The sequence below is a fragment of the Parambassis ranga genome, chromosome 22, assembly GCF_900634625.1.
Source record: "Parambassis ranga chromosome 22, fParRan2.1, whole genome shotgun sequence".
Classification (NCBI taxonomy): domain Eukaryota; kingdom Metazoa; phylum Chordata; class Actinopteri; family Ambassidae; genus Parambassis; species Parambassis ranga.
In genome coordinates, this window is record NC_041042.1 from 370,410 (window position 1) to 394,526 (window position 24,117).

Sequence of the window (24,117 nt, forward strand, 5' to 3'; positions counted from 1 at the left end):
CCCCAGGTCATCGGTGGGGGCGTGGTCTCTGCCAGCCAGCAGATCGGTCCGTTTCAGAGCGCGGCCTTCTCCAAATGCACGGTACAGATACACCGCCATGACGAACAGCACCACCTGCAGAGAGGCGGAAACACTCAGTGTGATGGAGCTAGAGTAACATAAGGTTACCATCCAGACTCACTGTATGAGACAGCGTCTAGTGGACACTGGAGGAACTGCAGTTTGTGCTGCTTGGTCTCAGTACCTACCTCAGTACCTCATCTACTAACAGATACAGAGCTGCGCTGATCTTCCTTCTTCTTCACCCTTAATAAATATTTATGTCATATAACCACAAACAGGCAGCCATGTTGATTCAAAACCATCCAATCAGAAGCAGACAGGAAGTGCTGACACGTCAAAGTGATCTGCTGGTGACTCAGTGAAGACACATAAAAACCCTCAGACTGTGACAAAGGTGTGTTTGCACCCTCTGCAGGCAGTGCAGTGTTACTACCTGCAGTAACTGCAGGGCGACGTCCATGGCGATGATGGTCAGGGAGTTCTCCTGCAGCCAATCACTGAACGTCTGACTGCAGCCCTGAAAACCACAAACCCAGCAGCATCATGGGTAAAACATCACATCACACCAGCGATATGAAACACAGCAGGTTTAGAGCCGCCGGCGCCCCCTCAGGAGCGAGCTCGTGCCGCTCCCTTGGCCAATCAGAGTGAGGTTCAGCAGCTCGGAGCACCAGGAAGAGTTGACGCTGCGCTGAAACGAGTGAAAGCAGGAACACGGAAGCACGTCTGGACTCGTCAGGTTCAGGCTCTGGATGTAGGTGTTGCTCAGCCAATCAGCAGCACCGGTTCTGCCACAGCAGCCGCCCTGTGAGTCAGTCACAGTGTCAGTGTGTGTTTTAGTGTGTGTCAGTGTGTGTGTCTGTGTGTCAGTGTGTGCCAGTGTCTGTGTAATAATAGCACAGGGTACCAGCAGGGGGCAGCACTAAGAAACAAAACTGGATTTTATTTCTCACAGTGTTCTTTCAAGAAACCCACCACACATCAGCCGAGGGACACAGGTAAAAAACACCTGACTGAGCCCTGGATGTGGTCGCAGCATTTTCCCACGTGACCTGAATGCAGCATCAGACGTTACGCTGACTCACCGTCAGCAGCAGGAACCTGATCTCACAGGTCGCTGCCACGCTGACCGCCAACACCACCGATCACCAGCAGGCCCACGGACACCACCTGCAGCTCCTCTGCACACACAGAGACACAGAGACAGAGACACACACACAGAGACAGACAGACACACACACACAGTGTCATTGAGCTATGCTAACAGTTCCCCCTTGTTTACAGTCTTTGTGCTAAGCTAGGCTAAAGCAGCGTCCTCTTTGTAAATGTTGGGCTGATCCTTTAAAGCTGCAGTCTTTACCGGAGGGGAGGGAGTTCAGGAAGCTTCCTCTGTCGAACAGGATCCAGATCGCACAGCCGGCCGCACTCAGACCCACAAACTACAGAGGTCAAAGGTCAAGACAAGGCTCTGAGCATCATCACTGTTCAGACTGTGCTTTACTGTTAAAGTGAACATCTATTCCTACTGTTGGCTTCAAAGAGGAAACTACTAAATAAACCAGCTGACATCAGCAATTCAAAACAAACGAAAAGAAACAGAAAAAGAACACATTGAAAATGTATCCGTGATGATCAGAAGGACTCTGACTGATTAATCCAGAGGAATCTTTTCTCAGACCTCCTGGATGAAAAAGGCCTCTGAGCTTATTGAAGGATGTGAAGATGGACTCACCAGAAACACGGTGTTAAAGACTGCCAAGCAGAACTTCAGCAGCTCCACCTTCACCTCCAGCTTCTCCTCCACCTTCATCTCCACAGGCAGCAGACCACGGTCCGTTCAGGTCCCTCCGTCTGACCCTCAGAGGACCGACACTGCAAACGCCTGCGATCAGAGTTCACTTCCTCATTGTCTGTAAACATTAACACCATTTTGATCTGTAGCCATTCTCCAAGATGGCGCCAGTGTGTGTAGCCGGCTGTCTGTCTCTCCGAGCTTTGATTGTTTTTATGCTGTTTTTATCTTTTGTCACTCTAAATGTTGACTCGCTGTACGTCTATGATCGACAAACGCTTCTAAATCTGCGATCATTTGTTGAAAACTTTGCTGAATTTCGTCAGGATGGACAGAAAACCTGCCCTCCATTACTCTCTGTCATACCAGCTTACCTGTGCCGCACGCCGGCTCCACCTGTACGTAGGAGACGTGGACGCCGTGGAAAACGCAGCGGAAGGATGGTGAAGCTGAAGGCCAGCTTGTCACTCTCTCGTGCGGAGAATATCGTGATGATTCCACCGTCAGATCGCCGTTTTGTGCCCTGGCGCTCCCGAGACCCGATCAAATCTAGCCTCTTCCCTGTGGTCGGCTTGGATGGAGGGCCAGTGAATCGCCGTCTTCCCTGTCGCCTGGTCCGGCGCGGGGTGAACCTCCACAATCTGCGGCCTCTTCCTCGTGCTCCACCGGCGGCAGCGGCACTGGAGCCTGCCGCTGTCAGGGTGGCCCTCGTGAATGCTAGATCGCTAGCCAACAAGACTTTCATTTTAAAGGATTTCTTTACTACAAATGAGCTGGACTTCCTCTGCATCACGGAGACCTGGATGTCTGTCGGTGAGTCGAGCGCTCTCTGCGAACTTTTACCGTCCGACTGCACATTCTTCAACTCCCCTCGGACAACTGGCCGCGGGGGCGGCATAGCGACTGTTTACAAAGATAAATATATCTGTAAACAACTCACTCCGACATCGTCTTACTCCAGCTTTGAAGTCGATGTGTTTGAGCTGGGCCCGTCTCTCCCAGTGCTATACGCTGTTATTTACAGACCACCAAAATACAGCAAAGACTTCTTGGGAGATTTCTCTGATTTCTTGGCTGAAATTATGCCAAATTACGACCGTGTTTTAATTCTTGGTGATTTTAATATTCATGTCTGCTGTCCGGACAAACCACTGGCCAAAGACTTTTTAAATATCATTGACTCTTTTAATCTTGTACAGTGTGTCGTTGGCCCCACTCAACAGCACGGACACACTCTGGACTTAGTGCTGACTCATGGTTTTTCTGTTGCAAACTTAGAGGTGTACGATGCATCGTTTTCAGATCATATGCCTGTGGTCTTTGACTTTCTGCTCCCATGTCCTGTGGTCAAAAAGCCGTGCGCTCCTGCGCAGCGCCACCGGGTCGTTACATCCTCCACTGCTTCTCAATTCTCCGCTTCTTTCAGTCAAACCTCCGCTGCCGATCCTTGTACCGCAGACGTAGAGGCACTCTTTTCTTGTTTTAATTCTAAATGCCTGTCTATTTTAGACTCTGTGGCTCCGGTGAAAACTAGGCATGCAAAACCTAGTCCTGAGCCCTGGCTGAATGACGTCACACGCGCAGCCAGGCGTGAATGTAGAAAAGCGGAGAGAAAGTGGAAAAAGGACAGGCTACAGGTGTCCTTTCAAATTTTAAAAGACAGCTGGCGCAACTATCAGAAAACTGTAAAAACTGAAAGAACTAAATATTTCTCTGACATTATTGCTTCCAACTGTAATAATCCCCGTGTTCTGTTTAAAACCATCAACAATGTTATTAATGCTCCCAAAACAGCCTGCTTGGAAGCTTCTGATGAATTATGTGAGGCATTTTTGCACTTTTTTATTAGCAAGGTTGAGAGCACCAGAGCCCTCATACACCCCCCTTTATCTAACCCATCAAACCCGATCACGCCCCCTGCTGTATTAGACCAATTTGAGCCTGTTGGTCTTCCTCTGTTAAAGAACATTGTTGGTCATATGAAGCCCTCTGGTTCCCCTAAGGATCTCCTTCCACCCCGTCTCTTTAAAGAGGTTTTTCCAACAGTAGCTCCAGATGTGCTCAATATTATAAACAGCAGTCTGATAAATGGTACGGTCCCTGATGGTTTTAAGCATGCCGTGGTGCAGCCTTTAATCAAGAAGCCTGGTCTGGACATTTCTGTCCTCTCAAATTTTAGGCCGATTTCAAAACTCCCTTTTATCTCAAAGATTTTAGAAAAAGTTGTTTTTAGTCAGTTGAATGGGTTTTTAGATGAACAAAAAATCTTTGAGGTGTTCCAGTCAGGTTTTAAAACAGCACAGCACAGAAACTGCACTACTGAAGGTTTTTAATGATGTTCTTTTAGCCACAGACTCTGGCCACTGTGTCATCCTGGTCCTGCTCGACCTCACTGCGGCCTTCGACACAGTGGACCATGACATCCTCCTGTCTCGATTGAAAGACTGTGTGGGAATCCAGGGCAGTGCGTTACAGTGGTTTAGGTCATACCTGACAGGGAGAAGTTTTAATGTCCGTGTGGGGTCTGCTGAGTCCTCTGCTGCCCCTCTCACCTGTGGAGTGGCCCAAGGCTCTATTCTGGCCCCACTCCTCTTCTCCCTATACCTCCTTCCTCTCGGGTCCATTCTCCGTAAACATGGTGTCTCTTTCCATTTTTATGCGGACGATTCTCAAATCTACATGCCCTTAAAACAAAACCAAACTCATTCTGTTCAAAAACTCTTAGACTGTGTTGAGGAAATTAAATCCTGGCTGTCAGCAAATCTGCTTCATTTTAACGACACTAAGACAGAGGTCATACTGTTTGGGCCCAGTGATGCCTCTGCTGCTGATATAGATTTGGGTGTCCTGACACAATATCAAAAGTCCACAGTGACAAATCTGGGTGTAAAATTGGATTCCAACCTGAAACTTGATGCTCAGGTCAGTGCAGCTGTCAAAGCGAGCTTTTTTTCAATTGAGGCAACTGGCCAAAGCCAAACCGTTCCTTTCTCGGCATCACTTTGAGATTTTAATTCATGCTTTTATTACGAATCGGTTAGATTACTGCAACGCACTTCATTATGGGCTCAGCCAGGCTTCACTTGCACGACTGCAGCTTGTACAGAATGCTGCTGCACGGCTTTTAACTGGGGCTAAGGAACGTGAGCACATTACTCCGATTTTAAAGTCATTGCACTGGCTCCCGATTCCTTTTCGCATTGATTTTAAAATTCTCTTATTTGTTTTTAAATCCCTTCATGGTCTCGCCCCTCAGTACATGTCAGACATGCTCCAGCCCCACTGCCCTGCTCGCTCTCTAAGGTCAGCTGACCAGTCTCTCCTGGTCGTCCCAAAAACACAGAGAAAACGCAGGGGGGACCGTTCCTTCTCTGTCGCAGGTCCGAAACTGTGGAACAAACTGCCTTTGCACCGTAGACAGATGGATTCTTTTATGGTTTTTAAGTCATCACTTAAAACATATCTTTTTACTCTGGCTTTTAACTCTGTTTGAGTTGTTGACTTTTACTTGTTTTATTGTTCTTACCCCTGACTGGTGCTTTTATTGTATGGTTGTATATTCCTATGTTTTATCAACTTATATTTATTTTATTTCATTTTATTCTATTTTATTAGTCAATTATTCTATGCTTGGTAGGATGTGTACAGCACTTTGGCTGACCCTGTTGTCTTTTAAAAGGTGCTCTATAAATAAAGATGGATTGGATTGGATTGGAACATTAAACTGGTCTCAGAGTCTCCAAGGAGACGCGGCACACACGTCTATCACATAAGGCCATGTTGTAGGACAGGACCTGGACTCTCTGACAGAGGTGTGCCAGAGGAGGACGTGGTCCAAAATAAAGACTATACTGGACTGTCCCTCTCACCCGCTCCACACTGTGCTGACCAGCTACAGGAGCTCGTTCAGCAGCAGACTCCGACTCCCACGATGCACCACTGAGAGACACAGGAAGTCATTCCTGCCTGTCAATCAAACTACTGAACTCTGAACTGTGACAGTCACTCAGACACTGTACATTCATACTGGTACATTCATGTCCTGCTCTTTACTATGTAAAGGTTTTTATACAGTAGTAAATATGTGTCTTCTTCTTTAGATACAACTCAGGGATTTAAATGCTGTCTAGGTATTTAGATTATTATATATTTCTATTTCAAACTTCAATTTATCTTTGATTTCTTTGTCTGTAACAAAAAAGAATTTCCCCTCAGGGATAAATAAAGGAATTCTGAGTCTGATACTTGCAGCTATTTGACAATACCAACACGCGGCCACCAGAGGGCACTGATGAAGCCAAATATAGAGAAAAAACATGGAATTCTTTAAAAAGAAGAAGAGACAAATGCACCAAAATGTTGTTCTTAGGAAACTCTCCCAGCAGTATTTATAGGACAGATGTGAATCAGACAACCCACATAAACTGTTTTAAAGTCTGCAGGCCATTTGAATTTGAATATGAACAAAGAAGATTTGACAAAGAGGATGCTACATCTTCCTCCTGTGTTGCACAGAGGGGGAAATATCTGATCTCCAATGCTACACATCTCATTACACATGCACCATGATGACATCATGTGTGGACACTACCATTCAAAAGTTTGGGGTCACCGAGCCACTTCTAGAGCTTCTCTGATCAGCATTACTCAGCTGTGCTAACATCATCTCACAGCACTGTTCTAATCATCAATTAGCCTTTTTAACACAATCGGCTAACACAATGCACCATTAGGACGACGCTTGTGCCAAAATCTGATCGTGTGCGATTAATCGTCAGAAAAATTGTCACCGATTACTATATTTACCACTCATCAATTACTGCAATTAGTGCCTTGTCATGATGATGCATTTTTGTGTGACGTACTCTCCCCTGCAAGTGCACACATGTAAGCCCACAATAATAAATCACAATAATGGCAGAAGGCGGTGGTGTTCAGTTAAATGACGCGGAGCAGGACATTCTAACAGAGGCTCAACGTCTGTCACCATAAGCTGGAGCACGAAGAAAGGCGAAGAAAGCGTGACGAGGTCACAACGCCAGCTACAGCGAGGCCTCCTCCAGCAGATATTGGAAAGAATTCCACTCGGCCGAGAATCCGCGACATGTTTAGTATTATGCTCCTTACAACCAACCTAACGTAACGCAGGTTGATTTGCACAAACACACAGTTACATGTGAAATTGTCCAGTTTGTTTGTTTTTTCTGCTGCTGTTCTACAGTATGAGTGAAAACATGCACTAGCGTGGGACGTATTCCAGCCACAGGTTAGCAGGTCTGTTTGCACAGACATTTTTTTAACCTTAAATAATCACTGATGTGTAATCATTATCAGCTAAATGCCATAAATAATCGTGACTCATTCTTTGGCCAATATCGCCCAAACCTAATTACAACACAGGAGTGATGGCTGCTGGAAGTGCCTCTGTTCACCTTTGTATATATTCCATTAAATAACAATACAATATATTATATATATATATATATACAAAAACATACCTGTTAACACTGGTACACTCTGCTCACTCACAGCACCCTGCTGCAGCTCAGCACACACCCGCAGAAAACACACACACAAAATGAACACATGCCACAACCTTCTCAACTACATGACCGCACACAGACACATCACAGCATGACCCGCTGCTCTCTAACAGCCCATTTACCACACCGACAGGAAACACCTCGTAGGACCTTCAGGAACAAAACACAACGTCAAAAACAACACACAACACCGTCTCATTAATCACATAAACTACACACACACACAACAGTTACACAACACCTGCATCCGCACATGCCTGTCGCTCTGGTTGACAGGCAGCAGCCTCAGCTCCTGTCAAACCAACCAAACACTATCAGTTTATAACACATCACAACGTGTCATCACCAACAAACAGGATCACTGGTCCCACTCCAACAGGACCCGTCACAACAACACTACACAACTCCACATCACAATGTTTCTCTTTCGTCCTCTGGTTCTACTTGAAACATGAACAGTATCATTCACTGACATGGACCCATTTGGCCCGTTGCTTGTCTGAACTGACCCGGTGCGTCCAGGTGCCGATGTTGCTCTGTATGACACAGGTGCAGCAACGTGCTGACGGGCCTCCCTCACCAGGAACCTCTCTGAGCTCCTCCGGTACCTCTTACTGGAACGCTTCCTAGCTTCTATACAGCTGCTTCTGATGGGTCACAGGCCCAGACAGCAGCTCGGCATAAATCCAGCCTGCAGACACATGCAGACACACAAATGTCTACAACTACACAGCTACATTACACTCACCAACCGCCGACTGTGTTGTACATATGAAATCTCCGCCTTCGTTCACACTGCAAACCTCTGGCTGGCCTTCATCACACAAACACCACTCAACACATTAGCCAGAGACTCTTTTCATCCCATGTGTCACAGCCAGTGGTTAGGCCCTTTGTTTGGAGGAGGTTTGTGACAAAAAAATAATTTTCTCACCAAAAAAGAAATTCAAAATAAGAACTAATCAAATCAAATCACGGCAACAAAACCGGATCTCTCCTCCTGCCTTCCTCCTCCTGCACACACCTCGCCCCGCCTGTCTGCAGGTGTTTTAGAGCTGATTGCCAGGGAGGAGCCATCCATTCATTCTATACAATCCGTACATTCTATCCATAAAAACAATTCAAATCATAATCTAATCAGTAGCAACATAAACTCTGATTGTCAACATATTTACGTCTATTCAAAATTCATCTGGCTCCATGCGTAATGAACACACAGTGACCCGACTCACTGCTTCCCTCTCCACACACACACACAGACAACTGCACACTTCTTCAAAATCTTTATAACTCATCACATGAGCTTCTAAGACCTTTGGACATTTATTAAACAACTACCTAACCTCACAAACTATTTGTGAATGGGAAATATTTAGCAACACAACACACTGACACTGACAAACCATGACCTGAGGGTCAGCTGCTGTGTGTCCTGACACTGGCTGTCGAGCTTCTGTTATCATCACACACAGGGCCTGTGGCATAAACACAACAACAACAACACATTAACTGTGGGACTTCAGGACGACATTTCTACTCAGTTACACAACATACTCAAACCGCACATACCTGCATCACTGCTGATTCACTCTACACTTCATTCAGCTGGATCATCTTCTGCTCCAGGACCTACACAAAAAACACATTCAACTCATTTCCACTATTTTAATATTGCAATTTAAATACTGCTAACAGTGTCAGCTACCTCAAAGCACGTCTAACAGCAACAGTAACATTACAGCAGCTCAGCTATGCTAAAACATGTCCTGTGCTGAGGCCACGTCAGCCTCTACACACTATGTTTAAGGCTGCCTGAAGCTGTACTGCTGCTTTGGTCCGGTCTGTCTGAGGCAGACCATCACACTGGTTCAACTATCTAAGTAACTATCTAAGTAACTAACTAACAAGAAGACATTTATACTCAGTTCAAAGGGAAGCAGGCAGAATTAGACCAGCAGGGGGCAGTATGAGAGAAGAAAGATGCATTAAAAGACTCAGACTTGGACACACTGGGTTAAACAAACACTGAAACGAACAGGTAAACATACATCAGGGCTCTGGAGGATTGTACTGAAGAAGAAACAGTCCCTCATGTGTTCTGCATATGTCCAGCACACACAACAGAAAGAAACAAGTTCCAGAGGGAGGAAGCTAAGGAAAGCAGCATGAATGAATTCAGATACCATCTATTCTAAAAGGGAAACCTTGGAGATATTTGCTAAGTTACCTAAACAGGCTTAGTTTTTAGGATTTAGCTGTTTTGTTTCGCTCTCTCCACTCAGGCCCACACTGCAGTATAGTATGGGTGGTAATGCACAGGGGTAGGATGCCACTTGCCAATAAACTAGAAGAAGAAGAAGAAGACAACAACATAAACGGCGAGCAAACTGGGTAGAAGTCCGGCCGCGGCTCAGGTCAAGATAAATACCTAATTTGCAAGTTAGCACCGTAATGTAATGGCGGATAGTTTATAATGACTGAAGTGTTGTCACTCGGCTAGTTAGCTGTGCAGAGAGTTAGCTTCTGTGTTTGGTGACTTGTATCGCGGGACACCGGGGACAACAATCTGGCCTTCTTGGACTGCACAGTACATATTGAGGAGGACAGGAGCCTCAATGTGGAAGTGTACAGGAAACCCACACACACGGACCAGTACCTGTTGTTTGATTCACACCACCCACTGGAACACAAACTGGGAGTCATCAGGACCCTGCAGCACAGAGCACAAACTGTACCCACCAGCTCAGAGGGGAAGAAGAAGGAGCAACACCACATCAGGAAGGCCCTGCAGACCTGTGGCTACCCCAAGTGGGCACTCATCAAAGCCACAAAAACAAGACCCCCCAACAACAAGAAGAAGGACGACACCAGGCGGAGGAAGAACATCTCCATTCCATATGTGTCAGGAGTATCAGAGAAACTCCGCAGGATCTTCAACAACCATCACATCCCGGTCCATTTCAAACCTATGACAACACTGAGACAGAGACTGGTTCACCTGAAGGATCAGACTCCCAGGGAGAAACACAGCAATGTGATATATGCAGTCCAGTGCAGTGAGGAATGCTCTGATCTGTACATTGGAGAAACTAAACAACCACTCCACAGAAGAATGGCTCAGCACAAGACTCAGCTGTTCACCTCCACCTCAAAGACAAAGGACACTCCTTTGAGGACAACAATGTCCACATTTTAGACAGGGAGGAAAGGTGGTTTGAAATGGGAGTCAGGAAGCATCTACGTGAAGCTGGAAGAACCTTCCCTTAACAGAGGCAGTGGCTTCAGACATCATCTTTCTACCACATACAATGCAGTGATTCCATCCATTCCCAGGAAGTTTGCACAGACACACAGCAAGTGTTTGTTTATTTAAATTTTACCCAGACCCACCCACTGAGGTCTGCAACCACATATAAACCATGTTTCCCACCACCAGTCAGAACTGATGAAGCTGCTTGGATGAGCAGAGAAACGTCTTCAAGAAAACTCTACTCTGCTCTACGTATGATGACCTGGATGACTGAGAATCTTCATCAACATGATTATAATATGAAAATTAAAAACTACATATGTTCAACCTTTAAGGATCTACACCCCATCACAGGACACCAGCATGGTCATCACATGAGCAGACGACACAACAGTGGTGGGGTTGATTAGGAATGGTGACGAGTCTGCACACAGAGAGGAGCTGCAGGCGCTCACAGACAGGAGCAGCGAGAACAACCTCACTCCAAACATAAGAAAAAATCTGATAGGAGCTGTGTCACTGACATGCAGTGAGTGCATCTTCACAGACTCATGTAATAATGCAACAATAGCTTGATGTGTTGAAATTAAACATTTACAAAGCTGATTATTATGCATGTGATTATTAACCCATTGGTTGTATAGAATTATACAGTCATCAGCAGTGTTCAGTTTCAATTGAAAAGCTGGAAGCTTTGGACCTGAGGCTCCACAAAGAATGATACTCCATATGCTTCTTAGTTGTTTGTGTTTTACGGATAAAGGCTGAGCCAAAAGTCCAGATGCATCATTTTATATTCAAAACATTTGAGTTCCCTACCTGTTACCCCAGAAACCATCGCATCATTTCAAACTGGGGTTCCAGTTTAAAAATGTGACTTGGGGCATCTAATTATTATTATTATGATTACCATTATTATAGGACAGAAGGGGGTCTGGGGGTGGTCCCCCAGAAGGTTTTTCATTTACTAGAAGCCATTTCCTGCATACTGGTGGATTTTAACAGGTTGTTAAACACCTGTGTTACATACAGAAGTAAACGCTTATTTTCCCATTCTGGAATCAGATCTACTAATTCCAGCCTGTAACCCTTCTCCTCATGTCCATCGCAGATATGGCAAACAACAGATCATCAGCCAAATAAAACCATCTACTGTACCTTTAAGTAGACAACTGCTTCCTCCCAGCGTTTTCTTTGAGTCTAACCATCAATGTACCGTCACAGAGAGCTCCACCGTCTCTACAGTCCCTGGGTTTACACTTCATCTGGTCTCTGTATCACAAAGTCATTGCACTGGCTCCCGATTCGTTTTGGCATTGATTTTAAAATTGTCTTATTTGTTTTTAAATCCCTTCATGCCTGACATGCTCCAGCTCTACTGCCCTGCTCGCTGTCTCAGGTCAGCTGACCAGTCTCTCTTGGTCGTCCCAAAAACCCAGAGAAAACTCAGGGGGAACCGTTCCTTCTCTGTCGCGGCTCCTAAACTGTGGAACGAATTGCCTTTGCACCGTAGACAGATGGATTCTTTTATGGCTTTTAAGTCATCACTTAAAACACATCTTTTTACTCTGGCTTTTAACTCTGAGTTGTTGACTTTTATTTGTTTTATTGCTCTTACACCTGACTGGTGTTTTTATTGTACTGTTGTATATTCCTGTGCTTTATCAAATTTAGACTTTATATTATTTCATTTTATTTTATTTATTAGTAATTTATTCTACACTTGATAGGCTGTGTACAGCTCTTTGGCTGACCTTTGTTGTTTTTAAAAGTGCTCTATAAATAAAGATGGATTGGATCACGCAGAGTGGAGTTCGCCCCAATACACACACACACACACACACACACACACACACACACACACACACACACGGCATGCTCGTAAATGTGCACGACTCTCTCTCTCCCTCTGTTGGTACTCACCACGAATCTGACTTCATGAAGAACTCTGTTGCTAAGATGTTAGCCTCCTCTGCAGCTGTGTTTCTTGTTCTTCCTCTCTGATGACAATATAACAATATATCAAAAATAAATACGAACGATGAAACATAAACATAAAGTCATATCTGCCCGCATCCTTTGCATAGACAGCCTGCTAGCAGACCCACCGACAGCTCGCCAGTAACATGCTAGCGGCCGCACCCCACTCCAGCTGCCACCAATAAAACAAACATTACTGGCATCACGTACTATTCAGACCCGCCAGATACCAAACTACGTACTTAACAAAAATACAACAGAGTAAAGGCGGTTTTAGCAGGCTTCATAAACCGACGAAAATCACTGGAGCACACAACCCAGCTTACCTTCAAGGTAGAACAGCGACACTGAACGTGAGCAGGCGCTTGTCCAGGAGGGTTGCGCCCAAACTACGGTGTCCCGGGGGGCTCACTAAGTCTGGGTAAACTGTTACACGGCTGCCACCTAGTGGCCAAAATAAATACCTGTCTTACATATATATGTAGAGTATATATAGTGTGTGTGTGTGTATGAGAGGAAACTGTTAAATAGCTGCATTTCTTTTCTTTTATCTTGTTAATGAGGAGCTTCTGCAGCTTCTGATGAAAGCAGAGCTGATGAAGCTGCTTGGAGCAGAGCAGCAAAACCTCTTCAAGGAGCTCCAACAAGTCCAGCTGCCCTGCTCCAAAAATGACCTGGATGAAGCTCCATCAATGTGGAGCTGCATGGCTGCAAAGAGAAGGGAGCAGGTGCAGAGCTCCACCAGCTTTGGTGTTATATTGCCACCTAGTGGAGTAGATATGAATAATTAACTACTCTGTTATTGGTACATGAATAAATATAATATAGAAGCCCGCACACATGCACCAGAAGTGATTGATGTAACATCTTAATGAGCAAAAATTAACATGAATTAATACATGTGTAAATCTCATTTTGTTATCAATTAAAATTAGAGGTTACAGTTGAGAACCTGCATGTAAAGCAACATTAATGATTAATTAACAGTAAAACTAACCATTTTTTATCCCTGATTAACATAATCAATCAAATCAAATGATCAAAGCCAAGCAAATCATTTATTTCAAGCAATACATTTGTCCGTTTATGTTCAATAAATCCAACTCTATTCAGTTTACCATAAAATACCCCACAGATTTGAGACTCTGACACTGACATGTAAATGTTATCCATCCATTAATCAGTGTATCTACTACTTGGGAATGTACTTGGACCACAAACTGGACTTGGACACTGTTAGATAAAATAAGGTCAAGTAAACAAGGTCAAGTCAAGTTTTTTAATTTTATTTATAAAGCACATTTGAAAAAACAACTTTCATTGAACAAAGTGCTGTAGACAGGAGTCAGTCATGTATTAAAAAATTAAATTTATTAAAAGTAAAATAATAAAAGTACAGTAAACAAGATAAAACATGCATAAAAGTGGTAAAAGCCAAGGTGAACAATGTAAACTAAATGTGAGACTATAAACTGACATGACAGACACACAATGACCAGAACAGAACATGAGTGGTGGTTGTTGAAAAAAAAAAAAACAGGTTAAATTCAGAGACTTAGGTCTACTTCAGTATCTTCTGTGTGTCTTCTTTTTCTTCTTTCGTCCTGTCTGTCTTTCGCCTGTCTCCTTTCCACAATTATCCCCAATCTTCGGGTTGCCCAGGCTGTATTGGTCCTGGTGGTCTACGCTCTCGTTGTAGTCCCAGCCGTGCTGGTAGTCTGCGTATTCCTGGTCGCTTAGGTTGTCCGGGTCTAGGGTGCCCTGCTCGTGTATGCGGAACAGCCAGTCCAATCTCTTATCTGGTGTCTCTGCAACACGTTCTCTTTTTGGAGGTTCCTGTAATTTTACCCATTTTGGCAGAAAGATGTCTACCAGCTGTTCGGGGTCCAACGGTCTGTACTTGTCCCTGCTCTTGGACAGCTGGTTGCAGGGATCCTTGCTCTCAGCAATCAGGTCGCTGCCATGTTGCTTGAGCTCCTCTGGTTCTTTTGCTTCCTGCTCACATTTCAGCTGATCTTGTAAGGAGGACCTGTCCTCTGACAGTTGGCTGATCTTACTGTCCTTCTCCTGGACGGTCTTGTTGGCCTTCTGTAGGTCACTCCTCAGAGTGCAGACCTCGTTGGCCAGCTCCTCACACTTGGAAGAACACTGGGCATGTTCTTCGGCAGCCTTTCTGAGGTTTTCATTTTCTTTTCTGAGCTGGTCACACTTTACCCTTAACTCTAGAGCCTCTTTTTGCTGAAGAGTCAGAGACTGCTGTAAACTTTTCTGCGTTTGCTCAAATTCCAGCTCTCCCTCCTCCAACTGTCTGAACTTGGCCTTGCTCTTGGCCAGTTCGTTGCAGACATGATTGTTTTCAGCAAACAGGTCAGTGATGACATTCTCCTTACTAACCAGCTCTGATTGAATTTCACTGTTACGTTTCTCGAGCTCATCAAGGTGTTTCTCAATGCTTTCTCTTGATTCCTGCTCACGTTTCAGCTGATCTTGTAAGGAGGACCTGTCCTCTGACAGTTGGCTGATCTTACTGTCCTTCTCCTGGACGGTCTTTTTGGCCTTCTCTAGGTCACTTCTCAGAGTGCAGAGCTCGTTGGCCAGCTCCTCACACTTGGAAGAACACAGGGCATGTTCTTCGGCAGCCTTTCTGAGATTTTCATTTTCGTTTGTGAGGACGGTCCCGTTGGCCTTTTCCAGTCCAGTGATCAAGCCGTCTGATTTCACAATAAACTGCTTCACCGTTTGTCCTTTCTTCTCGCGCTTCTCACGTTCTTGGCGCTCTTTCTTCTCGCGCTTCTCTCGTTCTTGGCGCTCTTTCTTCTCGCGCTTCTCACGTTCTTGGCGCTCTTTCTTCTCGCGCTTCTCACGTTCTTGGCGCTCTTTCTTCTCGTGCTTCTGACATTCTTGGCGCTCTTTCTTCTCGTGCTTCTCTCGTTCTTGGCGCTCTTTCTTCTCGTGCTTCTCTCGTTCTTGGCGCTCTTTCTTCTCGTGCTTCTCTCGTTCTTGGCGCTCTTTCTTCTCGCGCTTCTCTTCTTGTTTTCTGCCTGAAGGCATCAGTTTGGACATCCATCCATCCATCTTCTGTTAACCCGCTTGTCCTGCAGTGGAGGGTCACGGGGGGCTGGAGCCTAGCCTAGCTAGCTTTGGGTGAGAGGCGGGGTATACCCTGTGAGGACACGACACACCCTGGATGGGAAACATTGGAGATGCATTAGGAAGGGGACAGAGACAGTTGAATGGCTGAAATCGGTCAATGTATGCTGAAGATACGCTGCTGTAAAAGGCTCCTGAAGGAAATGCAAGTTTGATTGCAGAAGCTGAAGCATTGCTTTGAAAGCTTATCTGAATGATTGCTTTGAACTCTAAAAGTATGAAAAAACACATCTAAATGCATATGAATAGAAGCTGGATGGCAGAACAAGGGCTGAATTCCTCTGAACACAAGCTGAAGCAGTCATAAAAGCAGCCGAATTAACCTGAACAGCAGCTGGATAATTGCTTTGAACAGCAGGTGAATTGTCTGATCTTGGAATAATAGCTGAGGCTTAGGGAGACTAAACGATTTTGATGTGGGCATGTAGCAAACAGCTCCATAGCGATGAATATGGCAGATATCATGTGTAATGATTGATAAAGAAGTAGCCGTAATACTAGTGATACTATACAGCTGAAGGATGATCAATATGACACATATAATGCTTAAAGTCTGATAAAGACTACAAATATGGCTGCTTTGTATGCTTCTTGACAGCCTGTCACCATGGTAACCGCTCTGCCTGCCTAATTAAGCCTAATTAATGTTGGAGAGAGAGGTGTGTCAGCCTCCTGTTACTCCTCTCAGGGCAGATCCCATGTATTTTAATAGGGGTTGCACCCTCTGAACAACTGCTTGGTGTGTCCAAACCAAAACACTCAACAATTTAAAAACCGTGAGCATCACAAGTGTTTGCTCTACAAATGTCTGCAATTTCATGTTGATCCTGTAAAAGATGTGGAAATGGCAGCGACTTAGAAAATAGGTTTGCTCTGGTCCAGTCACTTCACCATGAATGAGCAAAAAGACCGGCACTCTCCCCGAACAGCTGGCTCTACAGGCAAAACAGTTTGGTTTAACGTCACCAGGAGCTCTACCGTCTCTACAGTCCCTGGGTTTACACTTCTCTGGTCTCTCTATCACGCGGAATGGAGTTCGCCCTTACACACTTACACACAAACACGGCATGTGCATAAATGCGCACAACTCTCTCTTTAAATAAACATGAAGAAGTTGCACTTATCACTCACTACTGTTGGTACTCACCACGAATCTGACTGTATGAAGAAATGTGTAAAAGATGTTAGCCTCCTCTGCAGCTGTGTTTCGTTCTTCCTCTCTGATCCTTCTCTTCTCCGAGTTTAGTCCAGTAATCAGTTTGATTATTTTCCTTTGCACTTTAGGCAGGTTCGTTTCCACGAACTCTCCAAAATCTCCTGCTGTGTCTCTCCTTGAAACTGTCCACCAACACCTTTATTGCACAAAGGTGTACCTTTATATAACTTTGGTATGCCTTTGATCTCTGAGTCATCAAAGGTACCCCTGTCAGCCTGTCACCACGGTAACAGCCCTGCCTGCCTGTATCCATGGCAACCTGAATGTTTCTCAACTGCCCCTAACTGCAGCTCTCTCTGTCCCCCTCCTAATGCATTTCTGATGTAAAAACACCCTCTAAACAACTGCTGCTTTTGTCCAAACCGAAGCCTTCAGACAAAAAGTATGGACACAGCCAGAATCACAAGATGTTGCTCTACAACACAGTATATGCGATGTGGACATGTAGCAAACAGCTCCATAGCAATGAATATGGCAGATATCATGCGTAACGATTGATAAAGAAGCAGCCAAATACTACACAGCTGAAGGATGATCAATATGACAGATATAATGCTTAAAGTCTGATAAAGACTACAAATATGGCTGCCAAATGCAGCCAAATGCCATATGGTTGCCAAATATGGTAACAGCTCTGCCTGCCTCATTAAGCTAAATTAATGTTATTTTTTTCAAAAGACTATAGTTTTTCAAATATTAAGCAGTTTCTGTGTGATTTTTAACATGGGAGTCTATGAGAGAGCCCTTCAACCAGGGTCATCTGCCAAATTTCTCTCCTCCTACAAATTTCAAGCTTCACACGTATAGACTTAGCCTGCCTGTGTACGTCATCTCCCCAGTTGTGTTGTTTTAGTATTGGTTGTGTAGTGTTAGCTGTGTTTTTGCCATCGTTCGTTGTTTTCCACACAGGTGTTGGTGTGTTTATAGATGTCTTACTATGGACATATATGTGATGTCACTCCGATGATCTCATCCATGATATGTTACTGTGAAATATGATTGTGCCTGTGCCTGCTCTAAGATGTGTGTGTGTATTCTGAGAAGCTGTGTCTGTTGGATAACAGAGGGTATAAGACCGCAGGCTGGTTGGAGGCTCATGTTTCCAGAACCAGAACCTGAGCCTATAATGTTTGTAGCAGGTTAGTAGCTCTGCACTTGGTCCACATACACCTGGCCGTGGTCATCGTGGTGATAAGGCAGGTGATGGGGGTCTATGTAAGCTCCAACCTGGTCATTGTAGGCGTAGTTCAGCTCCCCCAGGTCATCGGTGGGGGCGTGGTCTCTGCCAGCCAGCAGATCGGTCCGTTTCAGAGCGCGGCCTTCTCCAAATGCACGGTACAGATACACCGCCATGACGAACAGCACCACCTGCAGAGAGGCGGAAACACTCAGTGTGATGGAGCTAGAGTAACATAAGGTTACCATCCAGACTCACTGTATGAGACAGCGTCTAGTGGACACTGGAGGAACTGCAGTTTGTGCTGCTTGGTCTCAGTACCTACCTCAGTACCTCATCTACTAACAGATACAGAGCTGCGCTGATCTTCCTTCTTCTTCACCCTTAATAAATATTTATGTCATATAACCACAAACAGGCAGCCATGTTGATTCAAAACCATCCAATCAGAAGCAGACAGGAAGTGCTGACACGTCAAAGTGATCTGCTGGTGACTCAGTGAAGACACATAAAAACCCTCAGACTGTGACAAAGGTGTGTTTGCACCCTCTGCAGGCAGTGCAGTGTTACTACCTGCAGTAACTGCAGGGCGACGTCCATGGCGATGATGGTCAGGGAGTTCTCCTGCAGCCAATCACTGAACGTCTGACTGCAGCCCTGAAAACCACAAACCCAGCAGCATCATGGGTAAAACATCACATCACACCAGCGATATGAAACACAGCAGGTTTAGAGCCGCCGGCGCCCCCTCAGGAGCGAGCTCGTGCCGCTCCCTTGGCCAATCAGAGTGAGGTTCAGCAGCTCGGAGCACCAGGAAGAGTTGACGCTGCGCTGAAACGAGTGAAAGCAGGAACACGGAAGCACGTCTGGACTCGTCAGGTTCAGGCTCTGGATGTAGGTGTTGCTCAGCCAATCAGCAGCACCGGTTCTGCCACAGCAGCCGCCCTGTGAGTCAGTCACAGTGTCAGTGTGTGTTTTAGTGTGTGTCAGTGTGTGTGTCTGTGTGTCAGTGTGTGCCAGTGTCTGTGTAATAATAGCACAGGGTACCAGCAGGGGGCAGCACTAAGAAACAAAACTGGATTTTATTTCTCACAGTGTTCTTTCAAGAAACCCACCACACATCAGCCGAGGGACACAGGTAAAAAACACCTGACTGAGCCCTGGATGTGGTCGCAGCATTTTCCCACGTGACCTGAATGCAGCATCAGACGTTACGCTGACTCACCGTCAGCAGTAGGAACCTGATCTCACAGGTCGCTGCCACGCTGACCGCCAACACCACCGATCACCAGCAGGCCCACGGACACCACCTGCAGCTCCTCTGCACACACAGAGACACAGAGACAGAGACACACACACAGAGACAGACAGACACACACACACAGTGTCATTGAGCTATGCTAACAGTTCCCCCTTGTTTACAGTCTTTGTGCTAAGCTAGGCTAAAGCAGCGTCCTCTTTGTAAATGTTGGGCTGATCCTTTAAAGCTGCAGTCTTTACCAGAGGGGAGGGAGTTCAGGAAGTTTCCTCTGTCGAACAGGATCCAGATCGCACAGCCGGCCGCACTCAGACCCACAAACTACAGAGGTCAAAGGTCAAGACAAGGCTCTGAGCATCATCACTGTTCAGACTGTGCTTTACTGTTAAAGTGAACATCTATTCCTACTGTTGGCTTCAAAGAGGAAACTACTAAATAAACCAGCTGACATCAGCAATTCAAAACAAACGAAAAGAAACAGAAAAAGAACACATTGAAAATGTATCCGTGATGATCAGAAGGACTCTGACTGATTAATCCAGAGGAATCTTTTCTCAGACCTCCTGGATGAAAAAGGCCTCTGAGCTTATTGAAGGATGTGAAGATGGACTCACCAGAAACACGGTGTTAAAGACTGCCAAGCAGAACTTCAGCAGCTCCACCTTCACCTCCAGCTTCTCCTCCACCTTCATCTCCACAGGCAGCAGACCACGGTCCGTTCAGGTCCCTCCGTCTGACCCTCAGAGGACCGACACTGCAAACGCCTGCGATCAGAGTTCACTTCCTCATTGTCTGTAAACATTAAACTGGTCTCAGAGTCTCCAAGGAGACGCGGCACACACGTCTACCACATAAGGCCATGTTGTAGGACAGGACCTGGACTCTCTGACAGAGGTGTGCCAGAGGAGGACGTGGTCCAAAATAAAGACTATACTGGACTGTCCCTCTCACCCGCTCCACACTGTGCTGACCAGCTACAGGAGCTCGTTCAGCAGCAGACTCCGACTCCCACGATGCACCACTGAGAGACACAGGAAGTCATTCCTGCCCGTCAATCAAACTACTGAACTCTGAACTGTGACAGTCACTCAGACACTGTACATTCATACTGGTACATTCATGTCCTGCTCTTTACTATGTAAAGGTTTTTATACAGTAGTAAATATGTGTCTTCTTCTTTAGATACAACTCAGGGATTTAAATGCTGTCTAGGTATTTAGATTATTATATATTTCTATTTCAAACTTCAATTTATCTTTGATTTCTTTGTCTGTAACAAAAAAGAATTTCCCCTCAGGGATAAATAAAGGAATTCTGATTCTGATACTTGCAGCTATTTGACAATACCAACACGCGGCCACCAGAGGGCACTGATGAAGCCAAATATAGAGAAAAAACATGGAATTCTTTAAAAAGAAGAAGAGACAAATGCACCAAAATGTTGTTCTTAGGAAACTCTCCCAGCAGTATTTATAGGACAGATGTGAATCAGACAACCCACATAAACTGTTTTAAAGTCTGCAGGCCATTTGAATTTGAATATGAACAAAGAAGATTTGACAAAGAGGATGCTACATCTTCCTCCTGTGTTGCACAGAGGGGGAAATATCTGATCTCCAATGCTACACATCTCATTACACATGCACCATGATGACATCATGTGTGGACACTACCATTCAAAAGTTTGGGGTCACCGAGCCACTTCTAGAGCTTCTCTGATCAGCATTACTCAGCTGTGCTAACATCATCTCACAGCACTGTTCTAATCATCAATTAGCCTTTTTAACACAATCGGCTAACACAATGCACCATTAGGACGACGCTTGTGCCAAAATCTGATCGTGTGCGATTAATCGTCAGAAAAATTGTCACCGATTACTATATTTACCACTCATCAATTACTGCAATTAGTGCCTCGTCATGATGATGCATTTTTGTGTGACGTACTCTCCCCTGCAAGTGCACACATGTAAGCCCACAATAATAAATCACAATAATGGCAGAAGGCGGTGGTGTTCAGTTAAATGACGCGGAGCAGGACATTCTAACAGAGGTTCAACGTCTGTCACCATAAGCTGGAGCACGAAGAAAGGCGAAGAAAGCGTGACGAGGTCACAACGCCAGCTACAGCGAGGCCTCCTCCAGCAGATATTGGAAAGAATTCCACTCGGCCGAGAATCCGCGACATGTTTAGTATTATGCTCCTTACAACCAACCTAACGTAACGCAGGTTGATTTGCACAAACACACAGTTACATGTGAAATTGTCCAGTTTGTTTGTTTTTTCTGCTGCTGTTCTACAGTATGAGTGAAAACATGCACTAGTGTGGGACGTATTCCAGCCACAGGTTAGCAGGTCTGTTTGCACAGACATTTTTTTAACCTTAAATAATCACTGATGTGTAATCATTATCAGCTAAATGCCATAAATAATCGTGACTCATTCTTTGGCCAATATCGCCCAAACCTAATTACAACACAGGAGTGATGGCTGCTGGAAGTGCCTCTGTTCACCTTTGTATATATTCCATTAAATAACAATACAATATATATATATATATATATATATATATATATATATATACACAAAAACATACCTGTTAACACTGGTACACTCTGCTCACTCACAGCACCCTGCTGCAGCTCAGCACACACCCGCAGAAAACACACACACAAAATGAACACATGCCACAACCTTCACAACTACATGACCGCACACAGACACATCACAGCATGACCCGCTGCTCTCTAACAGCCCATTTACCACACCGACAGGAAACACCTCGTAGGACCTTCAGGAACAAAACACAACGTCAAAAACAACACACAACACCGTCTCATTAATCACATAAACTACACACACACACAACACCTGCATCCGCACATGCCTGTCGCTCTGGTTGACAGGCAGCAGCCTCAGCTCCTGTCAAACCAACCAAACACTATCAGTTTATAACACATCACAACGTGTCATCACCAACAAACAGGATCACTGGTCCCACTCCAACAGGACCCGTCACAACAACACTACACAACTCCACATCACAATGTTTCTCTTTCCTCCTCTGGTTCTACTTGAAACATGAACAGTATCATTCACTGACATGGACCCATTTGGCCCGTTGCTTGTCTGAACTGACCCGGTGCGTCCAGGTGCCGATGTTGCTCTGTATGACACAGGTGCAGCAACATGCTGACGGGCCTCCCTCACCAGGAACCTCTCTGAGCTCCTCCGGTACCTCTTACTGGAACGCTTCCTAGCTTCTATACAGCTGCTTCTGATGGGTCACAGGCCCAGACAGCAGCTCGGCATAAATCCAGCCTGCAGACACATGCAGACACACAAATGTCTACAACAACACAGCTACATTACACTCACTCACCAACCGCCGACTGTGTTGTACATATGAAATCTCCGCCTTCGTTCACACTGCAAACCTCTGGCTGGCCTTCATCACACAAACACCACTCAACACATTAGCCAGAGACTCTTTTCATCCCATGTGTCACAGCCAGTGGTTAGGCCCTTTGTTTGGAGGAGGTTTGTGACAAAAAAATAATTTTCTCACCAAAAAAGAAATTCAAAATAAGAACTAATCAAATCAAATCACGGCAACAAAACCGGATCTCTCCTCCTGCCTTCCTCCTCCTGCACACACCTCGCCCCGCCTGTCTGCAGGTGTAGAGCTGATTGCCAGGGAGGAGCCATCCATTCATTCTATATAATCCGTACATTCTATCCATAAAAACAATTCAAATCATAATCTAATCAGTAGCAACATAAACTCTGATTGTCAACATATTTACGTCTATTCAAAATTCATCTGGCTCCATGCGTAATGAACACACAGTGACCCGACTCACTGCTTCCCTCTCCACACACACACACAGACAACTGCACACTTCTTCAAAATCTTTATAACTCATCACATGAGCTTCTAAGACCTTTGGACATTTATTAAACAACTACCTAACCTCACAAACTATTTGTGAATGGGAAATATTTAGCAACACAACACACTGACACTGACAAACCATGACCTGAGGGTCAGCTGCTGTGTGTCCTGACACTGGCTGTCGAGCTTCTGTTATCATCACACACAGGGCCTGTGGCATAAACACAACAACAACGACACATTAACTGTGGGACTTCAGGACGACATTTCTACTCAGTTACACAACATACTCAAACCGCACATACCTGCATCACTGCTGATTCACTCTACACTTCATTCAGCTGGATCATCTTCTGCTCCAGGACCTACACAAAAAACACATTCAACTCATTTCCACTATTTTAATATTGCAATTTAAATACTGCTAACAGTGTCAGCTACCTCAAAGCACGTCTAACAGCAACAGTAACATTACAGCAGCTCAGCTATGCTAAAACATGTCCTGTGCTGAGGCCACGTCAGCCTCTACACACTATGTTTAAGGCTGCCTGAAGCTGTACTGCTGCTTTGGTCCGGTCTGTCTGAGGCAGACCATCACACTGTTATGTGACGTGTGGGGTTTTAATAGGACCCAGGCGCAGACAAAAATAATGTTCAACAAAAGGAGCTTTATTCAAAGCTAAATAACAAAAGCAGTCCAGAGGAGCAGGTAAACGAAAGGAGGGCTACTGGAAACAGTGCCAAACAAAAGGTAAAAAGTACAAAATAAACACAAAAGAATAAACCAAACCA

The 24,117-nt window shown here is 45.1% G+C and overlaps 2 long non-coding RNA genes across 2 annotated transcripts; both read right to left on the reverse strand.

The window, feature by feature from the left end:
- Positions 1-1,465: 1,465 nt before the first annotated feature.
- On the reverse strand, positions 1,466-8,870 carry LOC114427908 (uncharacterized). Its single transcript, XR_003669484.1, has 3 exons — positions 8,808-8,870; positions 1,796-1,945; positions 1,466-1,502 (listed from the first exon to the last, which is right to left on the reverse strand). It is a non-coding gene; the product is annotated as an uncharacterized LOC114427908 (long non-coding RNA).
- A 10,843-nt stretch (positions 8,871-19,713) lies between these two features.
- On the reverse strand, positions 19,714-23,533 carry LOC114427907 (uncharacterized). The gene is made up of 3 exons (XR_003669483.1): positions 23,471-23,533; positions 20,044-20,193; positions 19,714-19,750 (listed from the first exon to the last, which is right to left on the reverse strand). It is a non-coding gene; the product is annotated as an uncharacterized LOC114427907 (long non-coding RNA).
- Between the last annotated feature and the right edge of the window lie 584 nt (positions 23,534-24,117).